At 43.2% G+C, this 18,139-nt stretch overlaps 1 long non-coding RNA gene across 4 annotated transcripts in view; it reads right to left on the bottom strand.

The window, feature by feature from the left end:
- LOC136551656 (uncharacterized) overlaps positions 1 to 18,139 on the bottom strand; it is a 212,805-nt gene that overhangs the window by 87,221 nt on the left and 107,445 nt on the right. The window lies entirely within an intron of this gene.

Genomic DNA, 18,139 nt, shown 5'->3' with positions numbered 1-18,139 from the left:
AGATTTACAAGCCCACAAACATGTCATATGCTACCACTAGATCAAGTCAAACATAGAAGCAATAGTGATATCATACAAACATCAAAATAATTTGATTTTCATGAATGAGCCTTTTAAATGCGAAGAATGACTAGATGCACTAAACATGTCCTTAGCAAAGATGTATGACATGTCAATCATTTTTTACCTTGGATTGCTCGAAGGAGAGGCATGTTATATAAATGGGGAGTGTATCAACACATATTTGAGAAATCCAATATGTTCAACTCATTCCTTAGCTTGTAAAACTTTTTCTCATCCAATGGTTTGGTGAATATATCGACAAGTTGATCTTCGGTGCCTACACTCTCTATGTAAATGTCCCCTTTTTGTTGGTGATCTCTTATGAAATGGTAATGGACATTAATGTGCTTTGTTCTTACATGTTGAACCGAATTATTGGTCAACTTGATTGCACTCTCATTGTCACATAGCAATGGCACTTTCTTGAACTTGATTCCAAAGTCACTCAAAGTAACCTTCATCCAAAGTATTTGTGCACAACAACTGCCGACGGATATGTATTCGGCTTCAGCTAACGATAATGCAACACTATTTTGCTTCTTTGATGACCATGAACCAAGTGATCTTCTCAACAATTGACATATCCTCGAGATGCTCTTTCTTTCAACCTTGCATCCCGCATAATCCGAGTCAGATTAACCAACTAGCTCAATCTTTGCTCCTTTGGGATACCACAAACCCACATTTTGTGTATGTTTTAAGTATCTCAATATTCTCTTTGTAGCCTTCAAATAACTTTCTCTTAGAGAGGCTTGAAGTCTTACATACATGCATACACTAAACATGGCATCCAGCCTTTATGCAGTCATATAGAGTAGGCTTCCAATCATAGACCGATACAATTGTTGATCCACCATATTTCTATTTGCATCACTATCCAAGTTGTCATTTATTCCCAATGGTGTACTAAGGGCTTTGCTATCACTCATGTCAAACTTTTTGATCATATCCTTGATATACTTGCCTTGACTCACAAATATATCATTCTTCAATTGCTTGATTTGAAGACCAAAGAAGTAACTCAACTCTCCAATTATGGACATCCCAAACTCATTAGCCATCATCTTTTTAAACTCATCATAAAAATATTGATTGGTTGATCCAAATATGATATCATCAACATAGATTTGCAATACAAATAGATCTTTTCAATCTTCTTGATGAAAAGAGTGGTGTCAACTTTGCCCATTGTGAACCCTTTAGAGAGTAGGAAGTCCCTCAATCTCTGATACCATGCTCTAGGTGCTTGCTTCAAGCCATACAATGACTTCTTCAACTTGTACATATGGTTGGGCTTCTCGTCATCTTTAAAACCGAGAGGTTGCTCAACATATACTTCTTCATTGATGTAACCATTGAGAAATGCACTCTTAACATCTATTTGATAGAGTTTGATGTTGTAGGCACAAGCATAGGCTAGCAAGATTCTAATTGCTTCCAATCTAGCAACCGGGGCATATATTTCTCCAAAGTTAAGACCTTCAACTTGTGTATAGCCTTATGCTACCAATCTTGCTTTGTTCCTTACTACTATCCCATCTTGATCTTGCTTGTTTCTAAAGACCCATTTGGTTCCAATCACATTGTGTCCCTTTGGTCTCTCTACTAATTCTCATACTTGATTTCTTGTGAATTTATTCAATTCTTCATACATAGCATTCACCCAATCAACATCCTTCAATGCTTCATCTATCTTCATTGTTTCAATGGATGACACAAATGAGAAATGCTCACAAAATAAAGTCAATCTTGATCTTATTTGTACACCTCTTGAAATATCACTAATTATAGTATCTAGTGGATGATCCCTTGCAATATTGGTTGGTTGGAGGATTAGAACTTGATTGCTTGCACTTGCTTGATCATTGGGTTGAGATGATGCACTAGCCACTTGATCTTGTTCATTATCATAAGAGTCACTTGTACTAGTTTAATTTCTATCATCGTGCATACTTGATCTTGTCAAACTTGCTAAATCTAGTGTTTTTCTTCAAGATATAGCATTTGTAACCAAAGATCCAACAATATGCAATGTTGGGTTTTCTACCATTCAAGAGCTCATATGGGGTTTTCTCTTTCAATGGATAACAATAAAGGCGGTTGGTACAATAACAAGTCATGTTGATAGCTTTGGCCCAAAAGGATTGACTCACATTGTACTCACTAAGCATAGATCTTGCCATATCAATGAGTGTTCTATTCTTCCTCTCAACAAGGCCATTTGATTATGGAGTGTACTTGACCGAGAATTAATGTCTGATTCTAAATTCATCACACAACTCATCAATTTTAGTATTCTTGAACTCACTACCATTGTCACTTCTAACCCTCTTGATGGTTGTTTCAAACTCATTATGAATGCCCTTAATAAAAGATTTAAATGTTGCAAACACATCACTTTTGTCCACTAGAAAGAATACCCAAGTGTATCTAGTGTAATCATCCACTATTATAAAGCCATATTTGTTATCACCAATGCTAGTGTATTAAGTTGGCCCAAACAAATTCGTGAGCAATAACTCAAATGCTTTACTAGTGCTCATCATGCTTTTCTTAGGATGGGTGTTTCCAACGTGTTTGCCAGCTTGACAAGAGCTACAAAGCTTATTCTTCTCAAACACAACATATTTCAAGCCTCTAACCAAGTCATGCTTAACCAATCTATTCAATTGTTTTATTCTAATATGACCAAGCCTTCTATGTCATAATCAACCCATGCTAGATTTAGTGAACAAACATGTAGATAGATTAGCTTCACTATCATTGAAATCAACCAAGTATAGATTCTTATATCTAAAGCCTTTGAAAATCAAGTTAGAGTCATCTACACTTATGATCTCTATATCATCTACCACAAATATGCATTTAATTTAAGATCATACAATTGAGCCACGGATAGCAAATTGAAGTTCAAGCTCTCTACTAACAACACATTGGATATGCTCATGTCATTGGATATTGTAATCTTACCAAGCCCTTTGACCTTGCCTTTGCTATTGTCACCAAATGTGATACTATCATAACCATCATTGCCATTGGTGTTGATTAAGTTGAACATTCTTGCATCACTGGTCATGTGTTGAGTACACCCACTATCAAGAACCCAATGTCTCAAATGCTAACTAAAGAGCCACACTAACCAAACTAACAAGCTCTCACAACTAGCTACACTAAATAGCTTGATAACTAGTTTGCGGTATTATAAAGAGAGAGCAAGATAGTTATACCGCCGTACCGATGAGTGAACCAATCAATCATAAGGATGAATACCAATGAAGATAAATCACCTCATAATCAAATGATGACACAATATTTTTTTATCAAGGTTCACTTGCTTGTCGGCAAGCTAGTCCTTGTTGTGGCGATTCACTCATTTGGAGGTTCACACGCTAATTAGTATCACACGCCAAATCCTCAATAGGGTGCCGCACAACCAATACAAAATGAGGATCACACAAGCCATGAGCAATTCACTAGAGTATCTTTTGGCTCTCCACCGGGGAAAGGTCAAGAACCCCATACAATCACCACGGTCGGAGCCGAAGACAATCACCAACCTCCGCTCGACGGTCCTCGCTGCTCTAAGCTGTCTAGGTGGCGGCAACCACCAAGAGTAACAAGCGAATCCTGCAGCGAAACACAAATACCAAGTGCCTCTAGATGCAAACACTCAAACAATGCACTTGGATTCACTCCCAATCTCACAAAGATGATGAATCAAATATGGAGATGAGTGGGAGGGCTTTGGCTCAGCTCACAAGGTTACTATATCAATGTAAATGGCCAAGAGAGAGAGCTTGAGCCGACAATGAGGCTTAAATAGAAGCCCCCACAAAATAGAGCCGTCGTACCCCTTCACTAGGCACTGCTCGGGGTGATCAGACGCTTTGGTCATATCGACCGGACGCAGGACCCCAGTGTCCGGTCGCTCGATGCTTGCCACATGTCATCGGCTTGATCGACTGATCTCAACAGTCATCAGTACATTTAAGTAGTGATCGGACGTGCTGCTTAAAGTGACCGGACATAGAACCCCAGCGTTCGGTCGTTTCTAGTAAGGTTGCACTCGTGACCGGACTCGTCCAGTCACGCCCGACCGGACTCACCCAGCGTCTGGTCACACACTGTCTCCTCTGTTCGCTGCTACGTCAATGGGACCAAATGCACCCCGTCAGCGTCCGGTCACAAAATTATCTAGTGTCCGATCGAAGACCGACGCCAACGTCTTCGCTGCTTCCACTGACCGGACACTCCGATCCAATAGAGGCCAGCGTACGGTGTACTCTATGAAAACCTATCTTTTCTGTACAAGGCACCGGTGGCACCGTCGGACTATACACACTCTACGGGCAGACACTCCACCGGTGAAGTTTCTTACCCTTGCTCAAATGTGCCAACCACCAAGTGTATCATTTTGTGCACATGTGTTAGCATATTTTTACAAATATTTTCAAGGATGTTAGCACTCCACTAGATCCTAAATGTATATGCAATGAGTTAGAGCATCTAGTAGCACTATGATAACCACATTTCAATACGAGTTTCATCACTATTAATAGTACGGCTATCAATCCTAAATATGATCACACTCACTAAGTGTCTCGATCACCAAAACAAAAATGGCTCCTACCACTTATATCTTTGCCTTCAGCCTTTTATTTTTCTCTTTCTTCTTTTCAAGTCCAAACACTTGATCATCATCATGGCAACACCATCATCATGTTATGATCTTCATTTGCTTTACCACTTAGAGTAGTCCTACCTATCTCAAAATCACTTTGATAAACTATGTGAGCACTTTAGGGTTTCATCAATTAACCAAAATCAAACTAGAGCTTTCAACATGCTTGTTCACTAAATCTAGTATGGGTTGGTTATTACATAGAAGGCATGATCATGTTGGAATGAAACAATTGAATAGATTGGTTAGGCATGACTTGGTTAGAGGCTTGAAAAATATTGTGTTTGAGAAGAGTAAACTTTGTAGCTCTTGTCAAACCAGCAAACAAAGTTAGAAACACCCATCCTAAGAAAAGCATGATGAGCACTAGTAAACCATTTAAGTTATTGCACATAAATTTGTTTGAGCCAACACAATACACTAGCATCGGTGGAAACAAATATGGCTGTGATAGTGGATGACTATACAAGATACACTTGGATATTCTTTCAAGTGGACAAGAGTGATGTGTTTGCAACATTCAAATCATTTATCAAGGGCATTTACAATGAGTTTAAAACAATCATCAAGAGAGTTAGAAGTGACAATATTAATGAGTTCAAGAGTACTAAAATTGATGAGTTAGGAATTAGACATCAATTCCCGATCAAGTACATTCTACAATCAAATAGCCTTGTTAAGAAAAAGAATAGAACATTCATTGATATGGCAAGGTATATGCTTAGTGAGTACAATGTGAGTCAATTTTTTTGGGTCGAAGCTATCAGCACGACTTAATATTGTAGCAAGCGCTTGTATTGTGACCCATTGAAAGAAAAGACACATTATGATCTCTTGAATGATAGAAAGCCCAATATTGCATATTTTGGAGTCTTTGGTTGTAAATGTTATATCTTGAAGAAATACACTATATTGGACAAGTATGACAAGAAATGTGATGAAGGATTCTTACTTAAATACTCCACTACAAGCAAAGCATATATAGTTTAGAATTTGGCAAGTGGTACTCTTGAAAAAGTTCATGATGTTGAATTTGATAAAACCAATGGTTCATAAGATGAGAATGAGAACTTGAAAGATGTTAGAGGCATTCAACTTTCAAATATTATGAAGAACATAGATGTTGATGAATTAAGGCCTAGACATGCAAGTGATTTATGAAGAAGATGATCAAATGCAAGTGCTCTCTAAATCAAATGTGCAAGATGACACTAATCAAGCAAGTTCAAGTGGCTCTTATGACATTGAACAAAATCAAATGGCTAGTACATTATCTCAACCCAATGATCAAGCTAGTGCAAGCAATCAAGTTTCTATTCTCCAACCAACTAATATTACAAGGGATCATCTATTGGACACTATCATTGGAGATATTTCTAGATGTGTACAAACTAGATCAAGTTTGATTTTATTTTGTGAACATTTCTCATTTGTCATCCATTAAACCAAAGAAGATAGATGAAGTATTGAAGGATGTTGATTTGGTGAATACTATGCATGAAGAATTGAATAACTTCCAAAAAACCACAATGTGATTGGAACCAAATGGGTCTATCAAAACGAGTTAAAGAAACAGTGACGCCCAAGAGGGGGGTGAATTAGACAACTTAAAACTCTAACTCTAAACTATGGCATCTTTTTCTACCCTTAGCAAAACATATGCAAAAGATAAACTATCTAAATGTGCAACTATGATTTTACTAATGTGTTGCTATCTCTACTGTAAAAGAAGTTATGCAAACAATGTAAATACGAAAGCTAAAGAGTAAGGTAGAGATATACAAACACCCGTCGACGACTCCGATATTTTTACCGAGGTGTCGAGAAGCGCGCAAGCTTCCCCCTGGTCTTTGTTGGAGCCCCTCACAAGAAATCCCTCACAAGAGTCAAGCTCTCTGTCGAGTAATTCTGTGGATAGCATGGGAAGGAGAATTTAGGTCCATAGTATTCACTAACCCACTGAAGGGTCGAGATGACGGACTAGAGGGGGTGAATAGTCTTTTCTAAAAATAATCGCGTCGGCTAACCGATATAAATGCGGAATTAAAATAATTGGTCTAGCCAAGACTACACCCCTATATATGTTCACTAACACCTTGCAAATATACTAATTATGCAACTAAGGTGCCGGGATAGGTAGAGCTCTCCTAAACAATTCTAGGAGCAAGGTTACACAAACCTATGCCACTAGTACTTTAAGCAACAAGGGAGCTCCTACACATACTAGTAAGCAAAAGCATAAAGCTAACTAAGCTCACTAGCAATGCTCAATAACAAGGCAACCAATGCCTAATTAGAGAGCGCAAATACTTAGCTACACAAGCTAGGTAGTGTGACTAACAAGGTTACTAAAACCAAATTAGCCACGCCAGGGAGCTACTTCTATGCTACACAAGCAAGAAGGTAATTAGCAAGCTACACAAGCTATCTAATTACAAGAGCAACTACACAAGCTTAATATGTATAAAAGTAATTACAAGCTTGTGTAATGGGGATGCAAACCAACGGGAAGAACAAGGTTAACACGAAGATTTTTCTCCCAAGGTTCACATGTTTGCCAACACGCTAGTCCCCGTTGTGTCGATCGCTCACTTGGTGGTTCGGCGGCTAATTAGCATCACCCGCTAAGCCCGCACGCCGGGCGCTGCAAGAACCTACCCCTTGAGTGAGGATAGCTCAATGACACGCTTTACTAGAGTTGCTCTTCGCGACTCCCGCAGGGCGAGCACAATGCCCCTCACAAGCACTTCTCTAGAGCGCCGCACAAGCTTCTTGCGGGCTTCGACGGAGACCACCACCAAGCCATCTAGGAGGTGGCAACCTCCAAGAGTAACAAGCACCACCGGCTTGCAACTCAATCACCTAGTGCCACTCGATGTAACCTCATGATGCAACCGCACTAGAATCGCTCACTCACATAATCGGATGATCACTATCAAGTATGTGTGAGATGAAGGGCTCCCAAGCACTCTCAAGCATGGACACAAAGTCCCCCAAGGTGCTCAGCACCAGCCATGGCCGAAGGCCACTTCTATTTATAGCCCCAAGGGCTAAACTAGCCGTTACCCCTTTACTGGGCATCTGTTAGGTCGACCGGGTGCTCTGGTCGTGTTGACCGGACGCTGGACCTCAGCGTCCGGTCACCCGCAGACGGCCACGTGTCCCGATTCCAACGGCCACTTGACCTGACCGGACGTAGCAGCTTCAACTGACCGGACGCTGGACCTCAGCGTTCGGTCATTTACAGTAAGCTCCCCGAGGCGTATTTCTTCGACCGGACGCGTCCGGTCCACCTTGACCGGACACAGACCAGCGTCCGATGCAATACCCTCTGTACTGTGCCGACCAACCAGTTTGACCAGACGCATGCTGCCAGCGTCCAATGCTTTCAGACCCAGCGTCCGGTCAGTTGACCGACGCCAACGTCTTCGCGACTAACTCGTTTTCACTTCTAACTTCTTCACCCTTGCTCCAATATGCCAACCACAAGAATTTGCATCCGGTGCAATAGAAAATAGGCATTCCATTTTCCCAAAAGCGCCGAATCCCGCCGAGCCACTCGATCCTGTAAACCCATCTCAACCCTGCAAACACCACCTCCTTTGTAGATGTGCCAACACCACCAAGTGTACACCACCATGTGTATGTGTGTTAGCATTTTCACAATCATTTCCCAAAGGATGTTAGCCACTCAACTTGCCACGCCACTCGATCCTAGCGACGATGCAAAGTTAGATCAGTCGAGTGGCACTAGATGACCGATATTCAAACAAGTTTGCCCCTCTTAATAGTACGACCATCTATCCTAAACCCGGTCATAAACTTCTCTACACACCTATGACTGGTGAAATAAAATGCCCTAAGTTATACCTTTGCCTTGCGCATTCCATTCCATCTCCTCCAATGTCGATGCAACACATGCACCAACATGATCAACAATGATATGATCCACTTCATATCATCACATGATCATATTGGTTCATCGATCTTGACTTTACTTGCTCTTCATCGTTGCTATCATCCATCGACGCCAAGTCTTGTATTGATCTTCTCCACCTTGATCACATGACTCATTGTCATGTCTCATGTGCATTTAAGCTCCTTCATCATCACATGACGCCAAGGGGAGGAAGGAGAATAAAATATGGAATAGTGGGTATAGAGTATAGGATAGAGATAACATGGGTGCGGGAGAAATAGATATAGAGTAGAGAATCTCGATGACTAGGATAGAATATTCCTTTTTAGAGATGAAAATAGAGGTGGACGAGTGCGAATAGCCTCAGTATCTTCTTCAAGCCATGTCCTCCTGTGTACTGTTCATCTTCTTCGTTGAGACATGGCTAGTTCTGCGCAAGGAGCGCCCCTCCACCTCGATCGTGCTCGGCCTGCCCTTGGCGACGAGCATCCTGGCGAGCGCGGCCACCCACGCGTCCAGTAGCTTCATGGTTGTGACTCGTGCCCGGCTCTAGCCTTGGAGCTCGGCCGCATGCGCACGCCGGCGGGCCGCCTCGCATTCGCCTCGGCCGCACGCCACCGTAGGGCCACCTCGTCGCTCGCCTTTGCCGCTACAGGCCCTGGAGCCGGTTGTGGGCCTCCTCGTGGCTCATCGAGCCCCTTGCGCATGCCAGCGGGCGGCCTCACCTCGGTCGCGCGCCACCACAGGGCCACCTCATCGCTCACCTCTGCCGCTACAGGCCATGGAGCTCGGGCGCGCACTGCCGCCCGTGCAGGCCGAGCTCACGAACTGCGTGGGCACGTTGGTGCCGCGGCGTCGATGTCCTCTTCCAGCGCGTCGCGGCTCCCTCCTCCCGCGCGCGGGCCATCCTGTGACTCCTACCGCACTCATTTTCCCACTCGGCCGCTACTGCCATCTGCTCGGCCGTAGAGCTCGCGCGGAGTCAGCACGGCGTAGGGGCGTTGCAGGGCGAGTGACGACGGCGTGGAGCTTGCTCGGCGTCGGGGCAGAGGCGGCGTGCCTATGCTGGGGCGGAGCTTGCGCGGAGTCGGCGCGCCCGTGCTATCCTCCTTGTTCGCGAGCTTCTGCACGATGCGGCAGAGCACCTGCACCACCATGAACACGCTGGCCGAGTCCAGGACTTCCCCCTCCATCGGCTAGCCGTAGGCCCTGCAGAATTGGCCATGGCCATGTCTCAACGAAGAAGATGAACAGTATACAGGAGGACATGGCTCGAAGAAGATGCTGACAGTTGGGCTCCACAAGAGGGAGCTGACGGCCAGCAGATGGCACCGTTTGGAGCTGGCCAATCAGAGACGTCAGGTCCACGCTGGCAGGGTGATCTAGCTTGCCCATAAGAAAAATGGCAAAGCCACTGTTTTCTAGGATATTTTTTTAAGTTGGCAGGGCACCGAATTTTTTATTTTTTAGCTTTTTAAAAAAAATTATGAATATGCTCCTGGAGAAAAGATTTATAAGTCTAGACCCTTAGCTCGGTGCCATCGTTGCTTGTGCCGAGCTAACACGTCTTGGCGCCAGCGTCTCTGGGGCCGAGCTCTTTGGCTCGAAGTCAATATGGCGGTGACATGGTAGAAAGCTCGTGAAAGCTCTAATTTGGTTTTAGTGAATTAATGAAACTCTAAGTGCTAACCTAGTTTATTAAAGTGATTATTAGATAGGTGGCACATTCCAAGTGGTGAAACAAATAAAAATCATAACACGATGATGGTGCCATGATGATGATCACATGCTTGGACTTAGAGAAGAAGAAAGAAAAACAAAAGGCTCAAGGCAAAGGTATAAGCGGTAGAAGCTTTTTTGTTTTGGTGATGTAGACACTTAATGGGTGTGATCACATTTAGGATTGATAGCCGTACTATTAAGAGGGGTGAAACTCGTATCAAAATTCGGTTATCAAAGTGCCGCTAGATGCTCTAACTCATTGTATATGCATTTAGGATCTAGTGGAGTGTTAACACTCTTGAAAATATTTGTGAAAATATGTTAACACACATGCACAAAGGTGATACATATTGTGTTTAGCACTTGGGAACAAGGGTAAGAAACTTCACTGGCGCACTTTACAGAAAAGACAGGGTTTCAAAGAGTGCACCGGACGCTGGCCCCAACTAGACCGGAGCGTCCAGTCAGTGAAAGCAGTGAAGACACTGGTATCGGTCTTCGATCAGACGCTGGGTCACTTCGTGACTAAACGCTGACGAGGTGCATCCGGTCCTGCTGACATGGCAGCGCACAGAGAAGAGGGTGACTGACCGGATGCAAGGTGAATCCGGTCAGAGGTGACCGAACGCATCCGATCGCGAAAAATTATTTCTGGATGCTTACTGGAAACGACCGGACGTTGGGGTCCTGCGTCCGGTCACTTCGAAGCAGCGCGTCCGGTCACAACTTAAATGTACTGATGACCATTGACATTGAGCGATCAGCGTTTGAAACACAAGTGGAAAACACAGGGCTGGCGGTATAGCCCATTAGTGTTATGGTTAATTAGAGATAAGGGTCGCTTGCTTAAGGGTCAAGTAAGCCTTGCTTAGCTGTCAAGTAAACCTCTCTATATAAGAACGGAAGATATGTCAATCTAATCAAGCAAGAATTAAGAAGGAAATCCCTTCCCTCTTGCTCGGCCGTGGGCAAGGCCCATAGCTGGCTTTCTCTCTCCCAGCCCCAGCCGCCACATAACAGCCGCTGTGAACAGTACCCGCAGGTACTGTAACACGGCAATCGCCGCCGCTCCCTTGGCTCGCCCTCATGAACCCTAGCAGCCACATAACATCTGGTATCGGAGATGCCATGTTCCGATGAGCCGCTGCTGGATCCCTTCGCCAAGGTGTTGGCTGACATCTACCAGCAGCTAGCGTCTCTCTTAGCATGTCAGGCGTCGCTCTCGACGTGTCAGGCGTCTCTCTTGGCGCGTTTGGATGCTGTGGAAGCCCGACAATCGGTGACCACCATCACCACCATGCCACCGGTGTTCCCCTTGGCTTGCCTAGCTATGGGCCGGCGACCCCCACTATCACCATAACAGGTGCCCAGCAGATCCAAGCTGAGGGCTAGAAGTTGCAGCAGATTGAGTAGCCGACAAACATCACGACGAAGCCAGCAGGGAAGATGCTTACCCGCCAGGTGTCGACGGCAATGCACATGCATGCTGTTGCGCGCGGCCTCCTAGCGTGTCATTATTTGCCTGGCCTCAAGGGCCACGTACGTCACCTCCCTCTCTCCCTCACGCTCGCCTCACGCACGCACGCACGCCGCCACCGCAGTTCATCACCATGGCTCCCTCCTAGAAATTCCCACCTCGTCCTCCCATCTCATATCAGTATGCTCTTTGCAGCCGTGGTAGGATCAAGGATCCTATCAAGGAAGATGATTGTAGTTGCTTATCCAATAGTTTTAGACACTTACAATGGCGGAGCTAAGGGGGGGCCAGCGGGGGCCACGCCCCCCCCCCCAACACTGCTGAAATTTTTTAGTAAAGCCTCCGCAGACCATAGGCCTCCGTGTCCTTCAGGCTTCAGCTCCTGTTCCCATTGGGCTTTAATCGTTTTTCTTCTCCTGTTCCAATTGGCCCACCGACCACTGTGCCTTCAGGCTTCAGCTCGACTTCGCCCTCGGTGTCGTCGTTCCCAGACGATGCGGCGGCCTCTAGCCTCAATGCCTCGCATAGTCGCACGCGACACCGGCGCTGCGGACCCTGTGGTGGTTCCTCCGTCGGCTGCGAGGAGTGCCTTCGCCGTCTCCGCAGCTTGCAGCTTGCCCAACGAACGACGACTGCCTTCGCCGTCTCCGTAGCTGCTGGAGACAGACAGACAGTCTGACAGTGTCATAGTGCGTCCGTCCACCCGCTTCCTGCTCTTCCTGCTTTGTCTCCTGAGGCTCGCCTGAACACCAGCGTCCACGGACCATGGTGCGTCGGTGGCTCGGTGCCCCCTTCTTCCAATACTGTCTTCTTCGTTATTCCTCTGCTAGCTTACTGCTCTGTTATTACCTGCAACTTCTTCATCGGGCTCACACTCATATTTGCTGCCTATTGGTTCTGCAGGTTGGAGTGGAAATGTGGAATTGTTTCAGTAGGCAGTAGGCAGTAGGCTGTAGCCTATACGGCTATACTCTATAGAAGCTACAAATATTTTTCTGAAGGATAATCATGGTACTCAGAAAGAGGACACTAGATTCTTTTTACAAGAAGAACGTTGGTGTTATTTGTTCTGATGAAGAGACACCTGAAGATGAAATTGCTAATTGGCTTGCTGCACAACAAGAAGAGGAGGAAAAAGATGAAGATGCAGCAGAGGAGACTCCAAGGCAAACAACAGCTAAAGCTCAGAGAGTTAGTTGTGAAGGTACAAGTGTTTTAATGGTAGAGCGTGATCCAGGCTTGCGTTGCCAAATTTGGGATTATCCTCCAGATGAACAAGACCAAGTTATTAGAGCATATATGAAGCACGGTCCGTACCAATTTATTAAAGATGTGTACCCTCCTTCAGGTTCGAAGAAACATCCACGCAGATTTCAGTTTAATTGGTTCAAATCTTTTCTTTGGTTAGAGTATTCACCTACAAAAGATGCCATCTTTTGTTTTCCATGCTTCCTGTTTTCAAAGAAACCAGTTGGAAAAATAGGATCTAATGCATTCACAGTGAAAGGATGTAGAAGTTGGAAGAAAGTCAATGATGGATCAAACTGTGCCTTCATGATTCACATGGGAAAAGATTGTGGTTCAGCTCATAAATACAATGTTCAGTGTTATGAGAATTTAAAGAATCAGCCATGCCATATTGTACATGCAGTGGAGAAGCAAACAAATGAAGAAATAAAAAAGAATAGACTCTGTCTTCGAACATTAATTGATGCAGTCCGATGGTTAGCATTCTAGGCTTGTGCTTTCAGAGGACACGATGAATCTGTTGACTCAAAAAACCAAGGTAATTTTCTTGAGATGGTAAAACTTCTAGCTTCTTATGATGATGAGGTAAAGGCTGTGGTACTGGATAATGCTCCATTGAATGCTAAATACACATCACCACAGATTTAGAAAGAAATCTTGGACCTTATGGCTAGTAATGTGCAAACAGCCATTCATAATGAAATAGGTGATGCTAAGTTTTGCTTGATTGTTGATGAATCAAGAGATGAGTCCAGAAAAGAACAAATGGCAGTTGTTATTCATTTTGTTGACAAAGAAGGCTTTGTCCGAGACTGGAAGTGGTGCTAACTAGATTAGAACCTTGCATCGTCGTGGGGATACTAGATGGAGCTCACATTATGATTCAATTTGTAGTCTTTTAAAGCTTTACAAGCCTACATTTCTAGTATTGAAAGATATTGCTACTGCTAAAGGTTCAGGAAGCACACCTGCTGGAGGAGCAAAGGCTGCTGGTGCTGTTAAATTAATGATGTCATTTGACTTTGTTTTTATTTTGCATGTTATGAAAGAACTCATGGGCATCACAGACTTACTTTGCAAAAAGCTACAGCAAAAAACTCAGGATATTGTCAATGCTATGGATGATGTGGCCACTACCAAGAAATTGATCCAAAGTTTAAGAGATCATGGCTGGAGTGCCCTTCTTAATGATGTGACATCATTTTGCATAAAACAAGGAATACAAGTGCCAAATATGAATGCCTTCTATGCGGACTATATTCGATCTCGTGCTGAGAATGAGCTATCAGTTGAGCATCACTACAAATATGACATTTTCACAGTTGCTATTGATCAACAATTACATGAGTTAAATATCAGGTTCAGTGAACAAGCCACAGAGCTTCTCGTTTTGTGTACATCTTTGGATCCTAGAGATTCATTTAGATCGTTCAAAATTGATGATATTTGCCTGCTAGCTTCAAAGTTCTATCCTGCTGATTTTTCTGAACAAGAAAGAAATAACTTGAGACATCAATTACAACATTATGAGCTTGATGTCCTCGCAAATCCACAGTTCCAGAATTTATCAACTATTGCTGATCTATGCCGTCGACTAGCTGAAACTAGAAAATCAAATGACTATTATTTGATTGACAGGTTATATAACATCCCTCATTTTTTATCTATTATCCCAAATCATTTTTGTAGATGGCAAATACTAAGCATTTTTTTCTTTGACGGATTGATTCGGCTTGTTCTAACTCTACCAGTTTCGACAGCTACGTCAGAGCGGGCATTCTCTGCAATGAAACTTGTGAAGACAAGACTCCGAAATAAAATGGGAGATGAATTTCAGAGAGATTGCTTGATAATATACATTGAGAAGGAGATTACAATGGAGTTCACAACTGATACACTTATTGATAATTTCTTTGATATGAAGACACGCAGAGTAAGACTAAAATGAAAAATGTTAGTTTCTATGAATATTTTTGCTTGCAGTAACTTTTATGTAATGAAAAATATGAAACCATGACTTTATATGAGATATATTTGGTAAAGTATATCCAATCTTCATCTTCCTTTGGAGTTCGATTATAGCAATCTATTAATTAAACTTGGCTGGCCCCCTGTCTAAAAATCCTGGCTCCGCCACTGGACACTTAGACATAATATTGTGAATTTCATTGTTGCAACATCTGAATGAGGCTTTGGGCCCATGCCTGTGTACACCGCTGGTCATTGATATCTCCTTGTGATGATGTTAAACTAAATCAATTTTCCTTCTCAATCTTATTAGGGGAGAGTGAGTACATCTGATGTGTTTGGTGTCAAAGACTCTGATTGGGTCCCAGGAAAATATGAAGGTGAAGACTAAACACAGTTTGTTCTTTACGTCATATTTGTATTTATTTGGTTCTGTGAACTTGAGCATAACCATGGGCACCAGGTGGGTTGAAGCTGTGGGAAGGTTCATTAGACTTGGTGAAGGCCCTGAATTCTGATATCAAAGAAGATAAACTGAGTCTAGAAGGCAAACATGTATTAGAGGTGCAATGCTTGCTCTCAGGTTCATGGTTATGAATGTACCATGTGACTCTCTGATTGTTAATTAAATTCTTTTTCTACTGAAATCACTGAGACTTACTTTTGGTGCAACATTTCCTCTTTTCTGTAATAAGGGATGCAAGCGGCTTTGTCTGCGATCCTGCAAATATGCCATTTTTATGCGGGTTCCTGCATTTGCGGGCTCACAGACAAGCCTTGTATCCCACAGTGTATATATACTTGTGAACAAATGAATCTGCACTGATAATCTGTGGTAGAATGTCCAAGTGACCAAATTTTTCGACAGAATTATTCAATGAAACAGTTGTAAAGTAGGAAACCAATGTGTTATAAGCAAGCTACTTATATTAGCTACTTTATTTTGATTTTTTAGCTTGGATGTGGACATGGCCTCCCTGGCATTTTTGCAGGTCTCAAGGTATTTCCCTTGATCCTTTCCTTTCTGGCATTTTCAAATAATTCCTCGTGTATATTGATTTTTCAAAAACTCGAACTGTCAGGGTGCTGACCTAATTCATTTCCAAGATTTCAATGCCGAGGTGCTTAGGTGCTTGACTATACCAAATGTAAAAGTCAATCTTTTCAAGGACTCATCTGAAGGAACTTGTACATCTCGGATTTTTTGTTTCTTTGCTGGTGATTGGAGTGAAATGGATAAGCTACTACTTTGCGGGGATGCTAAGCCCCCCCCCCCCCCACCCATACCGGAACAGTGGAACCTCCTGTGGAGCCCCTATAAATTTTTAGGCAAAGTTCTATAGTGTAGGGGGGCTGAGACTTAAGATCGAGCAGCAGTGTTGTTCAGCCCCCCCTGAAATATTTTCTGGATCCGCCGCTGGCTGAGACTGTCTACGCGCTATCTTCTCTTCCAAATCTCTACAGGCTTATCAAGAAGGTCAACATTCAAAATTTTCATTTTGCTGAATATTCTTTCTCGAACATTAGGATTTGCTTAATATCGTCTTTCTTACACACTGAAAGCTTTCTGCAGTGCTTGCGCTACCCTGGGGGTGTGGTTTACATGGCAGGGAAGAAGCATTACTTTGGGGTAGGTGGTGGCACAAGGCAGTTTCTGCGCTTGGTTGAAAAAGATGGTAAGTTGACTGTTTTTTCTGACTAGAGCTGTTAATCAACATGATTTTTGTTCATGCACCCCATACTCCATACCTGGCTTCCAGTAGGATCAAATGTTCGTTTTGCAAACTTGTGGAATAACAAGTTTGGGAAATCATATTTGCCTGCTACATGGTGATCGGATCGTTTTTGTTTCATTTTCTTTCTTCTACATACAATCTTATCTAAATCATTGAACATATTCAACTTTGACTGCTACTATGTACAGAACTATTTAGATTGCTGACATGGAAATATTACTATCAATCAGTTTGATTTGTTAAGTATTTTCAAAGTATAAGGGGAGGTATTTTTTACTACCATATTACTACAAATGATGTTTTTTCCCCGAAAAGATTGCGAAAGCTTTGCTTTGCCGTAAATATTGTTAGAAGAAGGGAAACCGGGCCTAAAAACTATACAATTAGGGGTTGAACCCGCACAAGTTGGGTTCACAGACAGCACAACCGCATCCCCAAACATCTTCGATCAGAAGACCAAACAACAATGTCGGGCGCCACAACTCGCCCAGGAACTCATCACTAAGCATGACGCAGCCCAAGCAACAACTCAAAGCCAACTGTATAGGAGCAAAACACCTAGGAGAAAAAGAAAACCTTGACAAAAACCAACCCAACGAAGCTGAACCAAGGTGCTGGAAATGCTTGATGACGTGTTTAGGAAGGGAACGATGCCAACCCAAACAGGTTTGGGTTTTCACTTGCAACAACCGAGCGTATGCCAAGAAGGCACCTCCAAGGAGGAAGTGATGTTTGCAGATGTTACCGTCCAAACTTTCCCCTCGACCTCAACTGACCCAACCCCAACATAGTGGCCAGAGCACGAGCTGGCCCGGCTACACTCCCACAGCTGCAGCCCGTTGTTGCCACGCCACAGCGGCCACGAACCCTGTCACTGGACGTTGGTGACATATGCCCTCTTCATTTGCCTTATAAGACATGACTGAAAGTACTATTAGCTGATTTATTATGAGAGAAAAATATTATTCGTTGACTGAAAAAGTACGGCTTATAAGCCAAGCGAATAGGACGATACATGAGCGTTCCTTCTATATCACCAAAACATCAAGTAGTTAGAACTTAGAATGTAGATCATCCATTCTTATATGGTACTAAGTAGTGTGTCTATGCGTTGCTACGGGACAACTAAACTTTTGTACTAAAAACACATGGATCGTATGATAAAATAACAATACTATGAAAGTAAATACCAACGTTAAAGTTACAGTTAATCCACAAAGCAAAGTTTGTGAAATTAACAGTCACGGAGAGCGCGGCGTCACAGGCTTACAAACTCTACTTTATAGACCTTTCCGTGATGCGCCTAAGATAATGTTTTATATCGG

This window comes from Miscanthus floridulus, chromosome 4 (genome assembly GCF_019320115.1).
Source record: "Miscanthus floridulus cultivar M001 chromosome 4, ASM1932011v1, whole genome shotgun sequence".
Classification (NCBI taxonomy): Eukaryota; Viridiplantae; Streptophyta; class Magnoliopsida; order Poales; family Poaceae; genus Miscanthus; species Miscanthus floridulus.
This window is presented reverse-complemented; position numbering and strand designations above follow the sequence as displayed.